Raw genomic sequence first — 15,422 nt, forward strand, 5'->3', positions numbered from 1 at the left:
TAGCTAGGCAGTGCATTCGAATGTTTCCACCTGCGTGGAGTGCAATGTCAATCCTGAGCATCTCGCAGCTGCATCTCGAGACGATCGTGGTAAATATCGCTTCGTGCAAGCGTCAGCGTAGCGTCAGTCGAGCAAAGTCGAGACAAGTCAAGCTGAGAGATGTTGCACAGTTAATTAAACGGTACGCGACGCAGACAACGCTTTTCCAAGTGTCGCACGTCACGCAGCAGAGTGGCGCAGTGGAAGCGTGCTGGGCCCATAACCCAGAGGTCCGTGGATCGAAACCACGCTCTGCTAAAATTATTCTTTTTCTTGGGTGCTTCGAGCTCGATCATTAAGCCTGGGGTGCGCTGACTCAGCGTCAACAGCAAACCCTGTAAGTTCTGAAACGACGACGACGTCGTGTGGAGAATACGAGAAACACTTCCTAAGACGCAGAGTTTCTTACGATTCTGCAGCAACTACATTTCTCGATCACAACGTTAATGTCTTTTCGGGCCACACGTGCAACTTTCGCGATATAAAAATCGCACCTCCCCGGCGGGGAATCGAACCCCGGTATCCCGCGTGACAGGCGGGGATACTAACCACTATACTACCGAGGAATACGCAATCGCTACGCACAACGCACGCACACTTATGGTTCTCAAGTAGGTGATTCATCTCAAATCTAGCGTCCCGATGCTTTCAGAGTCAGCTGCTACGAAATAAAAGTATGCCCCAGGTGAGGCTCGAACTCACAACCCCGGCATTGCTCACGGCTACTGCCTTATAAGTACCGTGCGCTAACCAATTGCGCCACTGAGGCTACAGCAGGGTGCTTTCAGTTAGCGGTATTTGCTTTGCTGCCAACCTGTTGTGGCTACCGACCCATCATACGACCGTCACCTGCGGCCATACTGCGACTTTAGCACCTGGCTACGGATGCTTCATACGATTCTTGCTTCATATGCTACACTTACAAGCATATCAACCGCTTGTCATCACCGAAAAATTGCAGAAAAACGCGCGCCTTGCCTTCTGCTACCTGTCCAACAGCGAGGGCAGATGTGTGGCAAGCTCTAAGCTATGCAGGCGCACCGTGGCCGAGCAGCTGGAGGAGAGATGCCTTCCTTGGCAGCTCCCTGCAGAGTGCGGAAGACCAGAGTGGCCGCGCCGCCGTTGTCAGTGGACGACACGCAGTTGCCGAGCCACGGAGAACACGTTGCTCTGCGATGTGTACCCGCCTCATATGACGAAAGGCGACCAGTGGCCCTGTGGCGCAACGGATAACGCGTCTGACTACGGATCAGAAGATTCCAGGTTCGAATCCTGGCAGGGTCGGCATTTTGTTAGTTGCGGGCGCGTAGCTAGGCAGTGCATTCGAATGTTTCCACCTGCGTGGAGTGCAATGTCAATCCTGAGCATCTCGCAGCTGCATCTCGAGACGATCGTGGTAAATATCGCTTCGTGCAAGCGTCAGCGTAGCGTCAGTCGAGCAAAGTCGAGACAAGTCAAGCTGAGAGATGTTGCACAGTTAATTAAACGGTACGCGACGCAGACAACGCTTTTCCAAGTGTCGCACGTCACGCAGCAGAGTGGCGCAGTGGAAGCGTGCTGGGCCCATAACCCAGAGGTCCGTGGATCGAAACCACGCTCTGCTAAAATTATTCTTTTTCTTGGGTGCTTCGAGCTCGATCATTAAGCCTGGGGTGCGCTGACTCAGCGTCAACAGCAAACCCTGTAAGTTCTGAAACGACGACGACGTCGTGTGGAGAATACGAGAAACACTTCCTAAGACGCAGAGTTTCTTACGATTCTGCAGCAACTACATTTCTCGATCACAACGTTAATGTCTTTTCGGGCCACACGTGCAACTTTCGCGATATCAAAATCGCACCTCCCCGGCGGGGAATCGAACCCCGGTCTCCCGCGTGACAGGCGGGGATACTAACCACTATACTACCGAGGAATACGCAATCGGTACGCACAACGCACGCACACTTATGGTTCTCAAGTAGGTGATTCATCTCAAATCTAGCGTCCCGATGCTTTCAGAGTCAGCTGCTACGAAATAAAAGTATGCCCCAGGTGAGGCTCGAACTCACAACCCCGGCATTGCTCACGGCTACTGCCTTATAAGTACCGTGCGCTAACCAATTGCGCCACTGGGGCTACAGCAGGGTGCTTTCAGTTAGCGGTATTTGCTTTGCTGCCAACCTGTTGTGGCTACCGACCCATCATACGACCGTCACCTGCGGCCATACTGCGACTTTAGCACCTGGCTACGGATGCTTCATACGATTCTTGCTTCATATGCTACACTTACAAGCATATCAACCGCTTGTCATCACCGAAAAATTGCAGAAAAACGCGCGCCTTGCCTTCTGCTACCTGTCCAACAGCGAGGGCAGATGTGTGGCAAGCTTTAAGCTATGCAGGCGCACCGTGGCCGAGCAGCTGGAGAATAGATGCCTTCCTTGGCAGCTCCCTGCAGAGTGCGGAAGACCAGAGTGGCCGCGCCGCCGTTGTCAGTGGACGACACGCAGTTGCCGAGCCACGGAGAACACGTTGCTCTGCGATGTGTACCCGCCTCATATGACGAAAGGCGACCAGTGGCCCTGTGGCGCAACGGATAACGCGTCTGACTACGGATCAGAAGATTCCAGGTTCGAATCCTGGCAGGGTCGGCATTTTGTTAGTTGCGGGCGCGTAGCTAGGCAGTGCATTCGAATGTTTCCACCTGCGTGGAGTGCAATGTCAATCCTGAGCATCTCGCAGCTGCATCTCGAGACGATCGTGGTAAATATCGCTTCGTGCAAGCGTCAGCGTAGCGTCAGTCGAGCAAAGTCGAGACAAGTCAAGCTGAGAGATGTTGCACAGTTAATTAAACGGTACGCTACGCAGACAACGCTTTTCCAAGTGTCGCACGTCACGCAGCAGAGTGGCGCAGTGGAAGCGTGCTGGGCCCATAACCCAGAGGTCCGTGGTTCGAAACCACGCTCTGCTAAAATTATTCTTTTTCTTGGGTGCTTCGAGCTCGATCATTAAGCCTGGGGTGCGCTGACTCAGCGTCAACAGCAAACCCTGTAAGTTCTGAAACGACGACGACGTCGTGTGGAGAATACGAGAAACACTTCCTAAGACGCAGAGTTTCTTACGATTCTGCAGCAACTACATTTCTCGATCACAACGTTAATGTCTTTTCGGGCCACACGTGCAACTTTCGCGATATAAAAATCGCACCTCCCCGGCGGGGAATCGAACCCCGGTCTCCCGCGTGACAGGCGGGGATACTAACCACTATACTACCGAGGAATACGCAATCGGTACGCACAACGCACGCACACTTATGGTTCTCAAGTAGGTGATTCATCTCAAATCTAGCGTCCCGATGCTTTCAGAGTCAGCTGCTACGAAATAAAAGTATGCCCCAGGTGAGGCTCGAACTCACAACCCCGGCATTGCTCACGGCTACTGCCTTATAAGTACCGTGCGCTAACCAATTGCGCCACTGAGGCTACAGCAGGGTGCTTTCAGTTAGCGGTATTTGCTTTGCTGCCAACCTGTTGTGGCTACCGACCCATCATACGACCGTCACCTGCGGCCATACTGCGACTTTAGCACCTGGCTACGGATGCTTCATACGATTCTTGCTTCATATGCTACACTTACAAGCATATCAACCGCTTGTCATCACCGAAAAATTGCAGAAAAACGCGCGCCTTGCCTTCTGCTACCTGTCCAACAGCGAGGGCAGATGTGTGGCAAGCTTTAAGCTATGCAGGCGCACCGTGGCCGAGCAGCTGGAGGAGAGATGCCTTCCTTGGCAGCTCCCTGCAGAGTGCGGAAGACCAGAGTGGCCGCGCCGCCGTTGTCAGTGGACGACACGCAGTTGCCGAGCCACGGAGAACACGTTGCTCTGCGATGTGTACCCGCCTCATATGACGAAAGGCGACCAGTGGCCCTGTGGCGCAACGGATAACGCGTCTGACTACGGATCAGAAGATTCCAGGTTCGAATCCTGGCAGGGTCGGCATTTTGTTAGTTGCGGGCGCGTAGCTAGGCAGTGCATTCGAATGTTTCCACCTGCGTGGAGTGCAATGTCAATCCTGAGCATCTCGCAGCTGCATCTCGAGACGATCGTGGTAAATATCGCTTCGTGCAAGCGTCAGCGTAGCGTCAGTCGAGCAAAGTCGAGACAAGTCAAGCTGAGAGATGTTGCACAGTTAATTAAACGGTACGCGACGCAGACAACGCTTTTCCAAGTGTCGCACGTCACGCAGCAGAGTGGCGCAGTGGAAGCGTGCTGGGCCCATAACCCAGAGGTCCGTGGATCGAAACCACGCTCTGCTAAAATTATTCTTTTTCTTGGGTGCTTCGAGCTCGATCATTAAGCCTGGGGTGCGCTGACTCAGCGTCAACAGCAAACCCTGTAAGTTCTGAAACGACGACGACGTCGTGTGGAGAATACGAGAAACACTTCCTAAGACGCAGAGTTTCTTACGATTCTGCAGCAACTACATTTCTCGATCACAACGTTAATGTCTTTTCGGGCCACACGTGCAACTTTCGCGATATAAAAATCGCACCTGCCCGGCGGGGAATCGAACCCCGGTATCCCGCGTGACAGGCGGGGATACTAACCACTATACTACCGAGGAATACGCAATCGCTACGCACAACGCACGCACACTTATGGTTCTCAAGTAGGTGATTCATCTCAAATCTAGCGTCCCGATGCTTTCAGAGTCAGCTGCTACGAAATAAAAGTATGCCCCAGGTGAGGCTCGAACTCACAACCCCGGCATTGCTCACGGCTACTGCCTTATAAGTACCGTGCGCTAACCAATTGCGCCACTGAGGCTACAGCAGGGTGCTTTCAGTTAGCGGTATTTGCTTTGCTGCCAACCTGTTGTGGCTACCGACCCATCATACGACCGTCACCTGCGGCCATACTGCGACTTTAGCACCTGGCTACGGATGCTTCATACGATTCTTGCTTCATATGCTACACTTACAAGCATATCAACCGCTTGTCATCACCGAAAAATTGCAGAAAAACGCGCGCCTTGCCTTCTGCTACCTGTCCAACAGCGAGGGCAGATGTGTGGCAAGCTTTAAGCTATGCAGGCGCACCGTGGCCGAGCAGCTGGAGGAGAGATGCCTTCCTTGGCAGCTCCCTGCAGAGTGCGGAAGACCAGAGTGGCCGCGCCGCCGTTGTCAGTGGACGACACGCAGTTGCCGAGCCACGGAGAACACGTTGCTCTGCGATGTGTACCCGCCTCATATGACGAAAGGCGACCAGTGGCCCTGTGGCGCAACGGATAACGCGTCTGACTACGGATCAGAAGATTCCAGGTTCGAATCCTGGCAGGGTCGGCATTTTGTTAGTTGCGGGCGCGTAGCTAGGCAGTGCATTCGAATGTTTCCACCTGCGTGGAGTGCAATGTCAATCCTGAGCATCTCGCAGCTGCATCTCGAGACGATCGTGGTAAATATCGCTTCGTGCAAGCGTCAGCGTAGCGTCAGTCGAGCAAAGTCGAGACAAGTCAAGCTGAGAGATGTTGCACAGTTAATTAAACGGTACGCGACGCAGACAACGCTTTTCCAAGTGTCGCACGTCACGCAGCAGAGTGGCGCAGTGGAAGCGTGCTGGGCCCATAACCCAGAGGTCCGTGGATCGAAACCACGCTCTGCTAAAATTATTCTTTTTCTTGGGTGCTTCGAGCTCGATCATTAAGCCTGGGGTGCGCTGACTCAGCGTCAACAGCAAACCCTGTAAGTTCTGAAACGACGACGACGTCGTGTGGAGAATACGAGAAACACTTCCTAAGACGCAGAGTTTCTTACGATTCTGCAGCAACTACATTTCTCGATCACAACGTTAATGTCTTTTCGGGCCACACGTGCAACTTTCGCGATATAAAAATCGCACCTCCCCGGCGGGGAATCGAACCCCGGTATCCCGCGTGACAGGCGGGGATACTAACCACTATACTACCGAGGAATACGCAATCGGTACGCACAACGCACGCACACTTATGGTTCTCAAGTAGGTGATTCATCTCAAATCTAGCGTCCCGATGCTTTCAGAGTCAGCTGCTACGAAATAAAAGTATGCCCCAGGTGAGGCTCGAACTCACAACCCCGGCATTGCTCACGGCTACTGCCTTATAAGTACCGTGCGCTAACCAATTGCGCCACTGAGGCTACAGCAGGGTGCTTTCAGTTAGCGGTATTTGCTTTGCTGCCAACCTGTTGTGGCTACAGACCCATCATACGACCGTCACCTGCGGCCATACTGCGACTTTAGCACCTGGCTACGGATGCTTCATACGATTCTTGCTTCATATGCTACACTTACAAGCATATCAACCGCTTGTCATCACCGAAAAATTGCAGAAAAACGCGCGCCTTGCCTTCTGCTACCTGTCCAACAGCGAGGGCAGATGTGTGGCAAGCTCTAAGCTATGCAGGCGCACCGTGGCCGAGCAGCTGGAGGAGAGATGCCTTCCTTGGCAGCTCCCTGCAGAGTGCGGAAGACCAGAGTGGCCGCGCCGCCGTTGTCAGTGGACGACACGCAGTTGCCGAGCCACGGAGAACACGTTGCTCTGCGATGTGTACCCGCCTCATATGACGAAAGGCGACCAGTGGCCCTGTGGCGCAACGGATAACGCGTCTGACTACGGATCAGAAGATTCCAGGTTCGAATCCTGGCAGGGTCGGCATTTTGTTAGTTGCGGGCGCGTAGCTAGGCAGTGCATTCGAATGTTTCCACCTGCGTGGAGTGCAATGTCAATCCTGAGCATCTCGCAGCTGCATCTCGAGACGATCGTGGTAAATATCGCTTCGTGCAAGCGTCAGCGTAGCGTCAGTCGAGCAAAGTCGAGACAAGTCAAGCTGAGAGATGTTGCACAGTTAATTAAACGGTACGCGACGCAGACAACGCTTTTCCAAGTGTCGCACGTCACGCAGCAGAGTGGCGCAGTGGAAGCGTGCTGGGCCCATAACCCAGAGGTCCGTGGATCGAAACCACGCTCTGCTAAAATTATTCTTTTTCTTGGGTGCTTCGAGCTCGATCATTAAGCCTGGGGTGCGCTGACTCAGCGTCAACAGCAAACCCTGTAAGTTCTGAAACGACGACGACGTCGTGTGGAGAATACGAGAAACACTTCCTAAGACGCAGAGTTTCTTACGATTCTGCAGCAACTACATTTCTCGATCACAACGTTAATGTCTTTTCGGGCCACACGTGCAACTTTCGCGATATAAAAATCGCACCTCCCCGGCGGGGAATCGAACCCCGGTCTCCCGCGTGACAGGCGGGGATACTAACCACTATACTACCGAGGAATACGCAATCGGTACGCACAACGCACGCACACTTATGGTTCTCAAGTAGGTGATTCATCTCAAATCTAGCGTCCCGATGCTTTCAGAGTCAGCTGCTACGAAATAAAAGTATGCCCCAGGTGAGGCTCGAACTCACAACCCCGGCATTGCTCACGGCTACTGCCTTATAAGTACCGTGCGCTAACCAATTGCGCCACTGGGGCTACAGCAGGGTGCTTTCAGTTAGCGGTATTTGCTTTGCTGCCAACCTGTTGTGGCTACAGACCCATCATACGACCGTCACCTGCGGCCATACTGCGACTTTAGCACCTGGCTACGGATGCTTCATACGATTCTTGCTTCATATGCTACACTTACAAGCATATCAACCGCTTGTCATCACCGAAAAATTGCAGAAAAACGCGCGCCTTGCCTTCTGCTACCTGTCCAACAGCGAGGGCAGATGTGTGGCAAGCTCTAAGCTATGCAGGCGCACCGTGGCCGAGCAGCTGGAGGAGAGATGCCTTCCTTGGCAGCTCCCTGCAGAGTGCGGAAGACCAGAGTGGCCGCGCCGCCGTTGTCAGTGGACGACACGCAGTTGCCGAGCCACGGAGAACACGTTGCTCTGCGATGTGTACCCGCCTCATATGACGAAAGGCGACCAGTGGCCCTGTGGCGCAACGGATAACGCGTCTGACTACGGATCAGAAGATTCCAGGTTCGAATCCTGGCAGGGTCGGCATTTTGTTAGTTGCGGGCGCGTAGCTAGGCAGTGCATTCGAATGTTTCCACCTGCGTGGAGTGCAATGTCAATCCTGAGCATCTCGCAGCTGCATCTCGAGACGATCGTGGTAAATATCGCTTCGTGCAAGCGTCAGCGTAGCGTCAGTCGAGCAAAGTCGAGACAAGTCAAGCTGAGAGATGTTGCACAGTTAATTAAACGGTACGCGACGCAGACAACGCTTTTCCAAGTGTCGCACGTCACGCAGCAGAGTGGCGCAGTGGAAGCGTGCTGGGCCCATAACCCAGAGGTCCGTGGATCGAAACCACGCTCTGCTAAAATTATTCTTTTTCTTGGGTGCTTCGAGCTCGATCATTAAGCCTGGGGTGCGCTGACTCAGCGTCAACAGCAAACCCTGTAAGTTCTGAAACGACGACGACGTCGTGTGGAGAATACGAGAAACACTTCCTAAGACGCAGAGTTTCTTACGATTCTGCAGCAACTACATTTCTCGATCACAACGTTAATGTCTTTTCGGGCCACACGTGCAACTTTCGCGATATAAAAATCGCACCTCCCCGGCGGGGAATCGAACCCCGGTCTCCCGCGTGACAGGCGGGGATACTAACCACTATACTACCGAGGAATACGCAATCGGTACGCACAACGCACGCACACTTATGGTTCTCAAGTAGGTGATTCATCTCAAATCTAGCGTCCCGATGCTTTCAGAGTCAGCTGCTACGAAATAAAAGTATGCCCCAGGTGAGGCTCGAACTCACAACCCCGGCATTGCTCACGGCTACTGCCTTATAAGTACCGTGCGCTAACCAATTGCGCCACTGGGGCTACAGCAGGGTGCTTTCAGTTAGCGGTATTTGCTTTGCTGCCAACCTGTTGTGGCTACAGACCCATCATACGACCGTCACCTGCGGCCATACTGCGACTTTAGCACCTGGCTACGGATGCTTCATACGATTCTTGCTTCATATGCTACACTTACAAGCATATCAACCGCTTGTCATCACCGAAAAATTGCAGAAAAACGCGCGCCTTGCCTTCTGCTACCTGTCCAACAGCGAGGGCAGATGTGTGGCAAGCTCTAAGCTATGCAGGCGCACCGTGGCCGAGCAGCTGGAGGAGAGATGCCTTCCTTGGCAGCTCCCTGCAGAGTGCGGAAGACCAGAGTGGCCGCGCCGCCGTTGTCAGTGGACGACACGCAGTTGCCGAGCCACGGAGAACACGTTGCTCTGCGATGTGTACCCGCCTCATATGACGAAAGGCGACCAGTGGCCCTGTGGCGCAACGGATAACGCGTCTGACTACGGATCAGAAGATTCCAGGTTCGAATCCTGGCAGGGTCGGCATTTTGTTAGTTGCGGGCGCGTAGCTAGGCAGTGCATTCGAATGTTTCCACCTGCGTGGAGTGCAATGTCAATCCTGAGCATCTCGCAGCTGCATCTCGAGACGATCGTGGTAAATATCGCTTCGTGCAAGCGTCAGCGTAGCGTCAGTCGAGCAAAGTCGAGACAAGTCAAGCTGAGAGATGTTGCACAGTTAATTAAACGGTACGCGACGCAGACAACGCTTTTCCAAGTGTCGCACGTCACGCAGCAGAGTGGCGCAGTGGAAGCGTGCTGGGCCCATAACCCAGAGGTCCGTGGATCGAAACCACGCTCTGCTAAAATTATTCTTTTTCTTGGGTGCTTCGAGCTCGATCATTAAGCCTGGGGTGCGCTGACTCAGCGTCAACAGCAAACCCTGTAAGTTCTGAAACGACGACGACGTCGTGTGGAGAATACGAGAAACACTTCCTAAGACGCAGAGTTTCTTACGATTCTGCAGCAACTACATTTCTCGATCACAACGTTAATGTCTTTTCGGGCCACACGTGCAACTTTCGCGATATAAAAATCGCACCTCCCCGGCGGGGAATCGAACCCCGGTCTCCCGCGTGACAGGCGGGGATACTAACCACTATACTACCGAGGAATACGCAATCGGTACGCACAACGCACGCACACTTATGGTTCTCAAGTAGGTGATTCATCTCAAATCTAGCGTCCCGATGCTTTCAGAGTCAGCTGCTACGAAATAAAAGTATGCCCCAGGTGAGGCTCGAACTCACAACCCCGGCATTGCTCACGGCTACTGCCTTATAAGTACCGTGCGCTAACCAATTGCGCCACTGGGGCTACAGCAGGGTGCTTTCAGTTAGCGGTATTTGCTTTGCTGCCAACCTGTTGTGGCTACAGACCCATCATACGACCGTCACCTGCGGCCATACTGCGACTTTAGCACCTGGCTACGGATGCTTCATACGATTCTTGCTTCATATGCTACACTTACAAGCATATCAACCGCTTGTCATCACCGAAAAATTGCAGAAAAACGCGCGCCTTGCCTTCTGCTACCTGTCCAACAGCGAGGGCAGATGTGTGGCAAGCTCTAAGCTATGCAGGCGCACCGTGGCCGAGCAGCTGGAGGAGAGATGCCTTCCTTGGCAGCTCCCTGCAGAGTGCGGAAGACCAGAGTGGCCGCGCCGCCGTTGTCAGTGGACGACACGCAGTTGCCGAGCCACGGAGAACACGTTGCTCTGCGATGTGTACCCGCCTCATATGACGAAAGGCGACCAGTGGCCCTGTGGCGCAACGGATAACGCGTCTGACTACGGATCAGAAGATTCCAGGTTCGAATCCTGGCAGGGTCGGCATTTTGTTAGTTGCGGGCGCGTAGCTAGGCAGTGCATTCGAATGTTTCCACCTGCGTGGAGTGCAATGTCAATCCTGAGCATCTCGCAGCTGCATCTCGAGACGATCGTGGTAAATATCGCTTCGTGCAAGCGTCAGCGTAGCGTCAGTCGAGCAAAGTCGAGACAAGTCAAGCTGAGAGATGTTGCACAGTTAATTAAACGGTACGCGACGCAGACAACGCTTTTCCAAGTGTAGCATGTCACGCAGCAGAGTGGCGCAGTGGAAGCGTGCTGGGCCCATAACCTAGAGGTCCGTGGATCGAAACCACGCTCTGCTAAAATTATTCTTTTTCTTGGGTGCTTCGAGCTCGATCATTAAGCCTGGGGTGCGCTGACTCAGCGTCAACAGCAAACCCTGTAAGTTCTGAAACGACGACGACGTCGTGTGGAGAATACGAGAAACACTTCCTAAGACGCAGAGTTTCTTACGATTCTGCAGCAACTACATTTCTCGATCACAACGTTAATGTCTTTTCGGGCCACACGTGCAACTTTCGCGATATAAAAATCGCACCTCCCCGGCGGGGAATCGAACCCCGGTCTCCCGCGTGACAGGCGGGGATACTAACCACTATACTACCGAGGAATACGCAATCGGTACGCACAACGCACGCACACTTATGGTTCTCAAGTAGGTGATTCATCTCAAATCTAGCGTCCCGATGCTTTCAGAGTCAGCTGCTACGAAATAAAAGTATGCCCCAGGTGAGGCTCGAACTCACAACCCCGGCATTGCTCACGGCTACTGCCTTATAAGTACCGTGCGCTAACCAATTGCGCCACTGGGGCTACAGCAGGGTGCTTTCAGTTAGCGGTATTTGCTTTGCTGCCAACCTGTTGTGGCTACCGACCCATCATACGACCGTCACCTGCGGCCATACTGCGACTTTAGCACCTGGCTACGGATGCTTCATACGATTCTTGCTTCATATGCTACACTTACAAGCATATCAACCGCTTGTCATCACCGAAAAATTGCAGAAAAACGCGCGCCTTGCCTTCTGCTACCTGTCCAACAGCGAGGGCAGATGTGTGGCAAGCTCTAAGCTATGCAGGCGCACCGTGGCCGAGCAGCTGGAGGAGAGATGCCTTCCTTGGCAGCTCCCTGCAGAGTGCGGAAGACCAGAGTGGCCGCGCCGCCGTTGTCAGTGGACGACACGCAGTTGCCGAGCCACGGAGAACACGTTGCTCTGCGATGTGTACCCGCCTCATATGACGAAAGGCGACCAGTGGCCCTGTGGCGCAACGGATAACGCGTCTGACTACGGATCAGAAGATTCCAGGTTCGAATCCTGGCAGGGTCGGCATTTTGTTAGTTGCGGGCGCGTAGCTAGGCAGTGCATTCGAATGTTTCCACCTGCGTGGAGTGCAATGTCAATCCTGAGCATCTCGCAGCTGCATCTCGAGACGATCGTGGTAAATATCGCTTCGTGCAAGCGTCAGCGTAGCGTCAGTCGAGCAAAGTCGAGACAAGTCAAGCTGAGAGATGTTGCACAGTTAATTAAACGGTACGCGACGCAGACAACGCTTTTCCAAGTGTAGCATGTCACGCAGCAGAGTGGCGCAGTGGAAGCGTGCTGGGCCCATAACCTAGAGGTCCGTGGATCGAAACCACGCTCTGCTAAAATTATTCTTTTTCTTGGGTGCTTCGAGCTCGATCATTAAGCCTGGGGTGCGCTGACTCAGCGTCAACAGCAAACCCTGTAAGTTCTGAAACGACGACGACGTCGTGTGGAGAATACGAGAAACACTTCCTAAGACGCAGAGTTTCTTACGATTCTGCAGCAACTACATTTCTCGATCACAACGTTAATGTCTTTTCGGGCCACACGTGCAACTTTCGCGATATAAAAATCGCACCTCCCCGGCGGGGAATCGAACCCCGGTCTCCCGCGTGACAGGCGGGGATACTAACCACTATACTACCGAGGAATACGCAATCGGTACGCACAACGCACGCACACTTATGGTTCTCAAGTAGGTGATTCATCTCAAATCTAGCGTCCCGATGCTTTCAGAGTCAGCTGCTACGAAATAAAAGTATGCCCCAGGTGAGGCTCGAACTCACAACCCCGGCATTGCTCACGGCTACTGCCTTATAAGTACCGTGCGCTAACCAATTGCGCCACTGGGGCTACAGCAGGGTGCTTTCAGTTAGCGGTATTTGCTTTGCTGCCAACCTGTTGTGGCTACCGACCCATCATACGACCGTCACCTGCGGCCATACTGCGACTTTAGCACCTGGCTACGGATGCTTCATACGATTCTTGCTTCATATGCTACACTTACAAGCATATCAACCGCTTGTCATCACCGAAAAATTGCAGAAAAACGCGCGCCTTGCCTTCTGCTACCTGTCCAACAGCGAGGGCAGATGTGTGGCAAGCTCTAAGCTATGCAGGCGCACCGTGGCCGAGCAGCTGGAGGAGAGATGCCTTCCTTGGCAGCTCCCTGCAGAGTGCGGAAGACCAGAGTGGCCGCGCCGCCGTTGTCAGTGGACGACACGCAGTTGCCGAGCCACGGAGAACACGTTGCTCTGCGATGTGTACCCGCCTCATATGACGAAAGGCGACCAGTGGCCCTGTGGCGCAACGGATAACGCGTCTGACTACGGATCAGAAGATTCCAGGTTCGAATCCTGGCAGGGTCGGCATTTTGTTAGTTGCGGGCGCGTAGCTAGGCAGTGCATTCGAATGTTTCCACCTGCGTGGAGTGCAATGTCAATCCTGAGCATCTCGCAGCTGCATCTCGAGACGATCGTGGTAAATATCGCTTCGTGCAAGCGTCAGCGTAGCGTCAGTCGAGCAAAGTCGAGACAAGTCAAGCTGAGAGATGTTGCACAGTTAATTAAACGGTACGCGACGCAGACAACGCTTTTCCAAGTGTCGCACGTCACGCAGCAGAGTGGCGCAGTGGAAGCGTGCTGGGCCCATAACCCAGAGGTCCGTGGATCGAAACCACGCTCTGCTAAAATTATTCTTTTTCTTGGGTGCTTCGAGCTCGATCATTAAGCCTGGGGTGCGCTGACTCAGCGTCAACAGCAAACCCTGTAAGTTCTGAAACGACGACGACGTCGTGTGGAGAATACGAGAAACACTTCCTAAGACGCAGAGTTTCTTACGATTCTGCAGCAACTACATTTCTCGATCACAACGTTAATGTCTTTTCGGGCCACACGTGCAACTTTCGCGATATCAAAATCGCACCTCCCCGGCGGGGAATCGAACCCCGGTCTCCCGCGTGACAGGCGGGGATACTAACCACTATACTACCGAGGAATACGCAATCGGTACGCACAACGCACGCACACTTATGCTTCTCAAGTAGGTGATTCATCTCAAATCTAGCGTCCCGATGCTTTCAGAGTCAGCTGCTACGAAATAAAAGTATGCCCCAGGTGAGGCTCGAACTCACAACCCCGGCATTGCTCACGGCTACTGCCTTATAAGTACCGTGCGCTAACCAATTGCGCTACTGGGGCTACAGCAGGGTGCTTTCAGTTAGCGGTATTTGCTTTGCTGCCAACCTGTTGTGGCTACCGACCCATCATACGACCGTCACCTGCGGCCATACTGCGACTTTAGCACCTGGCTACGGATGCTTCATACGATTCTTGCTTCATATGCTACACTTACAAGCATATCAACCGCTTGTCATCACCGAAAAATTGCAGAAAAACGCGCGCCTTGCCTTCTGCTACCTGTCCAACAGCGAGGGCAGATGTGTGGCAAGCTTTAAGCTATGCAGGCGCACCGTGGCCGAGCAGCTGGAGGAGAGATGCCTTCCTTGGCAGCTCCCTGCAGAGTGCGGAAGACCAGAGTGGCCGCGCCGCCGTTGTCAGTGGACGACACGCAGTTGCCGAGCCACGGAGAACACGTTGCTCTGCGATGTGTACCCGCCTCATATGACGAAAGGCGACCAGTGGCCCTGTGGCGCAACGGATAACGCGTCTGACTACGGATCAGAAGATTCCAGGTTCGAATCCTGGCAGGGTCGGCATTTTGTTAGTTGCGGGCGCGTAGCTAGGCAGTGCATTCGAATGTTTCCACCTGCGTGGAGTGCAATGTCAATCCTGAGCATCTCGCAGCTGCATCTCGAGACGATCGTGGTAAATATCGCTTCGTGCAAGCGTCAGCGTAGCGTCAGTCGAGCAAAGTCGAGACAAGTCAAGCTGAGAGATGTTGCACAGTTAATTAAACGGTACGCGACGCAGACAACGCTTTTCCAAGTGTCGCACGTCACGCAGCAGAGTGGCGCAGTGGAAGCGTGCTGGGCCCATAACCCAGAGGTCCGTGGATCGAAACCACGCTCTGCTAAAATTATTCTTTTTCTTGGGTGCTTCGAGCTCGATCATTAAGCCTGGGGTGCGCTGACTCAGCGTCAACAGCAAACCCTGTAAGTTCTGAAACGACGACGACGTCATGTGGAGAATACGAGAAACACTTCCTAAGACGCAGAGTTTCTTACGATTCTGCAGCAACTACATTTCTCGATCACAACGTTAATGTCTTTTCGGGCCACACGTGCAACTTTCGCGATATAAAAATCGCACCTCCCCGGCGGGGAATCGAACCCCGGTCTCCCGCGTGACAGGCGGGGATACTAACCACTATACTACCGAGGAATACGCAATCG

General features: G+C 53.4%; 43 non-coding genes across 43 annotated transcripts; 21 read left to right on the top strand and 22 right to left on the bottom strand.

The window, feature by feature from the left end:
- Positions 1-225: 225 nt before the first annotated feature.
- Positions 226-297, top strand: Trnam-cau (transfer RNA methionine (anticodon CAU)). Its single transcript has one exon. It is a non-coding gene; the product is annotated as a tRNA-Met (tRNA).
- A 236-nt stretch (positions 298-533) lies between these two features.
- On the bottom strand, positions 534-605 carry Trnad-guc (transfer RNA aspartic acid (anticodon GUC)). The gene has a single exon. It is a non-coding gene; the product is annotated as a tRNA-Asp (tRNA).
- A 111-nt stretch (positions 606-716) lies between these two features.
- On the bottom strand, positions 717-808 carry Trnai-uau (transfer RNA isoleucine (anticodon UAU)). The gene is given in 2 exon segments: positions 717-752; positions 771-808. It is a non-coding gene; the product is annotated as a tRNA-Ile (tRNA).
- Positions 809-1,250: 442 nt separating this feature from the next.
- Trnar-acg (transfer RNA arginine (anticodon ACG)) lies at positions 1,251-1,323 on the top strand. The gene has a single exon. It is a non-coding gene; the product is annotated as a tRNA-Arg (tRNA).
- A 248-nt stretch (positions 1,324-1,571) lies between these two features.
- Positions 1,572-1,643, top strand: Trnam-cau (transfer RNA methionine (anticodon CAU)). The gene has a single exon. It is a non-coding gene; the product is annotated as a tRNA-Met (tRNA).
- A 236-nt stretch (positions 1,644-1,879) lies between these two features.
- Positions 1,880-1,951, bottom strand: Trnad-guc (transfer RNA aspartic acid (anticodon GUC)). Its single transcript has one exon. It is a non-coding gene; the product is annotated as a tRNA-Asp (tRNA).
- Positions 1,952-2,062: 111 nt separating this feature from the next.
- Positions 2,063-2,154, bottom strand: Trnai-uau (transfer RNA isoleucine (anticodon UAU)). The gene is given in 2 exon segments: positions 2,063-2,098; positions 2,117-2,154. It is a non-coding gene; the product is annotated as a tRNA-Ile (tRNA).
- Positions 2,155-2,596: 442 nt separating this feature from the next.
- Positions 2,597-2,669, top strand: Trnar-acg (transfer RNA arginine (anticodon ACG)). Its single transcript has one exon. It is a non-coding gene; the product is annotated as a tRNA-Arg (tRNA).
- A 248-nt stretch (positions 2,670-2,917) lies between these two features.
- Trnam-cau (transfer RNA methionine (anticodon CAU)) lies at positions 2,918-2,989 on the top strand. Its single transcript has one exon. It is a non-coding gene; the product is annotated as a tRNA-Met (tRNA).
- A 236-nt stretch (positions 2,990-3,225) lies between these two features.
- Positions 3,226-3,297, bottom strand: Trnad-guc (transfer RNA aspartic acid (anticodon GUC)). Its single transcript has one exon. It is a non-coding gene; the product is annotated as a tRNA-Asp (tRNA).
- Positions 3,298-3,408: 111 nt separating this feature from the next.
- Trnai-uau (transfer RNA isoleucine (anticodon UAU)) lies at positions 3,409-3,500 on the bottom strand. The gene is given in 2 exon segments: positions 3,409-3,444; positions 3,463-3,500. It is a non-coding gene; the product is annotated as a tRNA-Ile (tRNA).
- Positions 3,501-3,942: 442 nt separating this feature from the next.
- Trnar-acg (transfer RNA arginine (anticodon ACG)) lies at positions 3,943-4,015 on the top strand. The gene has a single exon. It is a non-coding gene; the product is annotated as a tRNA-Arg (tRNA).
- Positions 4,016-4,263: 248 nt separating this feature from the next.
- Trnam-cau (transfer RNA methionine (anticodon CAU)) lies at positions 4,264-4,335 on the top strand. Its single transcript has one exon. It is a non-coding gene; the product is annotated as a tRNA-Met (tRNA).
- Positions 4,336-4,754: 419 nt separating this feature from the next.
- Trnai-uau (transfer RNA isoleucine (anticodon UAU)) lies at positions 4,755-4,846 on the bottom strand. The gene is given in 2 exon segments: positions 4,755-4,790; positions 4,809-4,846. It is a non-coding gene; the product is annotated as a tRNA-Ile (tRNA).
- Positions 4,847-5,288: 442 nt separating this feature from the next.
- Trnar-acg (transfer RNA arginine (anticodon ACG)) lies at positions 5,289-5,361 on the top strand. Its single transcript has one exon. It is a non-coding gene; the product is annotated as a tRNA-Arg (tRNA).
- A 248-nt stretch (positions 5,362-5,609) lies between these two features.
- Trnam-cau (transfer RNA methionine (anticodon CAU)) lies at positions 5,610-5,681 on the top strand. The gene has a single exon. It is a non-coding gene; the product is annotated as a tRNA-Met (tRNA).
- A 236-nt stretch (positions 5,682-5,917) lies between these two features.
- Positions 5,918-5,989, bottom strand: Trnad-guc (transfer RNA aspartic acid (anticodon GUC)). The gene has a single exon. It is a non-coding gene; the product is annotated as a tRNA-Asp (tRNA).
- A 111-nt stretch (positions 5,990-6,100) lies between these two features.
- Positions 6,101-6,192, bottom strand: Trnai-uau (transfer RNA isoleucine (anticodon UAU)). The gene is given in 2 exon segments: positions 6,101-6,136; positions 6,155-6,192. It is a non-coding gene; the product is annotated as a tRNA-Ile (tRNA).
- Positions 6,193-6,634: 442 nt separating this feature from the next.
- Positions 6,635-6,707, top strand: Trnar-acg (transfer RNA arginine (anticodon ACG)). Its single transcript has one exon. It is a non-coding gene; the product is annotated as a tRNA-Arg (tRNA).
- A 248-nt stretch (positions 6,708-6,955) lies between these two features.
- On the top strand, positions 6,956-7,027 carry Trnam-cau (transfer RNA methionine (anticodon CAU)). Its single transcript has one exon. It is a non-coding gene; the product is annotated as a tRNA-Met (tRNA).
- Positions 7,028-7,263: 236 nt separating this feature from the next.
- Positions 7,264-7,335, bottom strand: Trnad-guc (transfer RNA aspartic acid (anticodon GUC)). The gene has a single exon. It is a non-coding gene; the product is annotated as a tRNA-Asp (tRNA).
- Positions 7,336-7,446: 111 nt separating this feature from the next.
- On the bottom strand, positions 7,447-7,538 carry Trnai-uau (transfer RNA isoleucine (anticodon UAU)). The gene is given in 2 exon segments: positions 7,447-7,482; positions 7,501-7,538. It is a non-coding gene; the product is annotated as a tRNA-Ile (tRNA).
- A 442-nt stretch (positions 7,539-7,980) lies between these two features.
- Trnar-acg (transfer RNA arginine (anticodon ACG)) lies at positions 7,981-8,053 on the top strand. The gene has a single exon. It is a non-coding gene; the product is annotated as a tRNA-Arg (tRNA).
- A 248-nt stretch (positions 8,054-8,301) lies between these two features.
- Trnam-cau (transfer RNA methionine (anticodon CAU)) lies at positions 8,302-8,373 on the top strand. Its single transcript has one exon. It is a non-coding gene; the product is annotated as a tRNA-Met (tRNA).
- A 236-nt stretch (positions 8,374-8,609) lies between these two features.
- Positions 8,610-8,681, bottom strand: Trnad-guc (transfer RNA aspartic acid (anticodon GUC)). Its single transcript has one exon. It is a non-coding gene; the product is annotated as a tRNA-Asp (tRNA).
- A 111-nt stretch (positions 8,682-8,792) lies between these two features.
- On the bottom strand, positions 8,793-8,884 carry Trnai-uau (transfer RNA isoleucine (anticodon UAU)). The gene is given in 2 exon segments: positions 8,793-8,828; positions 8,847-8,884. It is a non-coding gene; the product is annotated as a tRNA-Ile (tRNA).
- Positions 8,885-9,326: 442 nt separating this feature from the next.
- On the top strand, positions 9,327-9,399 carry Trnar-acg (transfer RNA arginine (anticodon ACG)). Its single transcript has one exon. It is a non-coding gene; the product is annotated as a tRNA-Arg (tRNA).
- Positions 9,400-9,647: 248 nt separating this feature from the next.
- On the top strand, positions 9,648-9,719 carry Trnam-cau (transfer RNA methionine (anticodon CAU)). The gene has a single exon. It is a non-coding gene; the product is annotated as a tRNA-Met (tRNA).
- A 236-nt stretch (positions 9,720-9,955) lies between these two features.
- On the bottom strand, positions 9,956-10,027 carry Trnad-guc (transfer RNA aspartic acid (anticodon GUC)). The gene has a single exon. It is a non-coding gene; the product is annotated as a tRNA-Asp (tRNA).
- Positions 10,028-10,138: 111 nt separating this feature from the next.
- Trnai-uau (transfer RNA isoleucine (anticodon UAU)) lies at positions 10,139-10,230 on the bottom strand. Its single transcript is given in 2 exon segments — positions 10,139-10,174; positions 10,193-10,230. It is a non-coding gene; the product is annotated as a tRNA-Ile (tRNA).
- A 442-nt stretch (positions 10,231-10,672) lies between these two features.
- On the top strand, positions 10,673-10,745 carry Trnar-acg (transfer RNA arginine (anticodon ACG)). Its single transcript has one exon. It is a non-coding gene; the product is annotated as a tRNA-Arg (tRNA).
- A 556-nt stretch (positions 10,746-11,301) lies between these two features.
- Positions 11,302-11,373, bottom strand: Trnad-guc (transfer RNA aspartic acid (anticodon GUC)). The gene has a single exon. It is a non-coding gene; the product is annotated as a tRNA-Asp (tRNA).
- Positions 11,374-11,484: 111 nt separating this feature from the next.
- Positions 11,485-11,576, bottom strand: Trnai-uau (transfer RNA isoleucine (anticodon UAU)). The gene is given in 2 exon segments: positions 11,485-11,520; positions 11,539-11,576. It is a non-coding gene; the product is annotated as a tRNA-Ile (tRNA).
- Positions 11,577-12,018: 442 nt separating this feature from the next.
- Trnar-acg (transfer RNA arginine (anticodon ACG)) lies at positions 12,019-12,091 on the top strand. The gene has a single exon. It is a non-coding gene; the product is annotated as a tRNA-Arg (tRNA).
- Positions 12,092-12,647: 556 nt separating this feature from the next.
- On the bottom strand, positions 12,648-12,719 carry Trnad-guc (transfer RNA aspartic acid (anticodon GUC)). The gene has a single exon. It is a non-coding gene; the product is annotated as a tRNA-Asp (tRNA).
- Positions 12,720-12,830: 111 nt separating this feature from the next.
- On the bottom strand, positions 12,831-12,922 carry Trnai-uau (transfer RNA isoleucine (anticodon UAU)). The gene is given in 2 exon segments: positions 12,831-12,866; positions 12,885-12,922. It is a non-coding gene; the product is annotated as a tRNA-Ile (tRNA).
- Positions 12,923-13,364: 442 nt separating this feature from the next.
- On the top strand, positions 13,365-13,437 carry Trnar-acg (transfer RNA arginine (anticodon ACG)). Its single transcript has one exon. It is a non-coding gene; the product is annotated as a tRNA-Arg (tRNA).
- Positions 13,438-13,685: 248 nt separating this feature from the next.
- On the top strand, positions 13,686-13,757 carry Trnam-cau (transfer RNA methionine (anticodon CAU)). Its single transcript has one exon. It is a non-coding gene; the product is annotated as a tRNA-Met (tRNA).
- A 236-nt stretch (positions 13,758-13,993) lies between these two features.
- Trnad-guc (transfer RNA aspartic acid (anticodon GUC)) lies at positions 13,994-14,065 on the bottom strand. The gene has a single exon. It is a non-coding gene; the product is annotated as a tRNA-Asp (tRNA).
- Positions 14,066-14,176: 111 nt separating this feature from the next.
- Positions 14,177-14,268, bottom strand: Trnai-uau (transfer RNA isoleucine (anticodon UAU)). Its single transcript is given in 2 exon segments — positions 14,177-14,212; positions 14,231-14,268. It is a non-coding gene; the product is annotated as a tRNA-Ile (tRNA).
- A 442-nt stretch (positions 14,269-14,710) lies between these two features.
- Positions 14,711-14,783, top strand: Trnar-acg (transfer RNA arginine (anticodon ACG)). The gene has a single exon. It is a non-coding gene; the product is annotated as a tRNA-Arg (tRNA).
- A 248-nt stretch (positions 14,784-15,031) lies between these two features.
- Positions 15,032-15,103, top strand: Trnam-cau (transfer RNA methionine (anticodon CAU)). The gene has a single exon. It is a non-coding gene; the product is annotated as a tRNA-Met (tRNA).
- A 236-nt stretch (positions 15,104-15,339) lies between these two features.
- Positions 15,340-15,411, bottom strand: Trnad-guc (transfer RNA aspartic acid (anticodon GUC)). The gene has a single exon. It is a non-coding gene; the product is annotated as a tRNA-Asp (tRNA).
- Between the last annotated feature and the right edge of the window lie 11 nt (positions 15,412-15,422).

This window comes from Schistocerca cancellata, chromosome 9 (genome assembly GCF_023864275.1).
Source record: "Schistocerca cancellata isolate TAMUIC-IGC-003103 chromosome 9, iqSchCanc2.1, whole genome shotgun sequence".
Classification (NCBI taxonomy): Eukaryota; Metazoa; Arthropoda; class Insecta; order Orthoptera; family Acrididae; genus Schistocerca; species Schistocerca cancellata.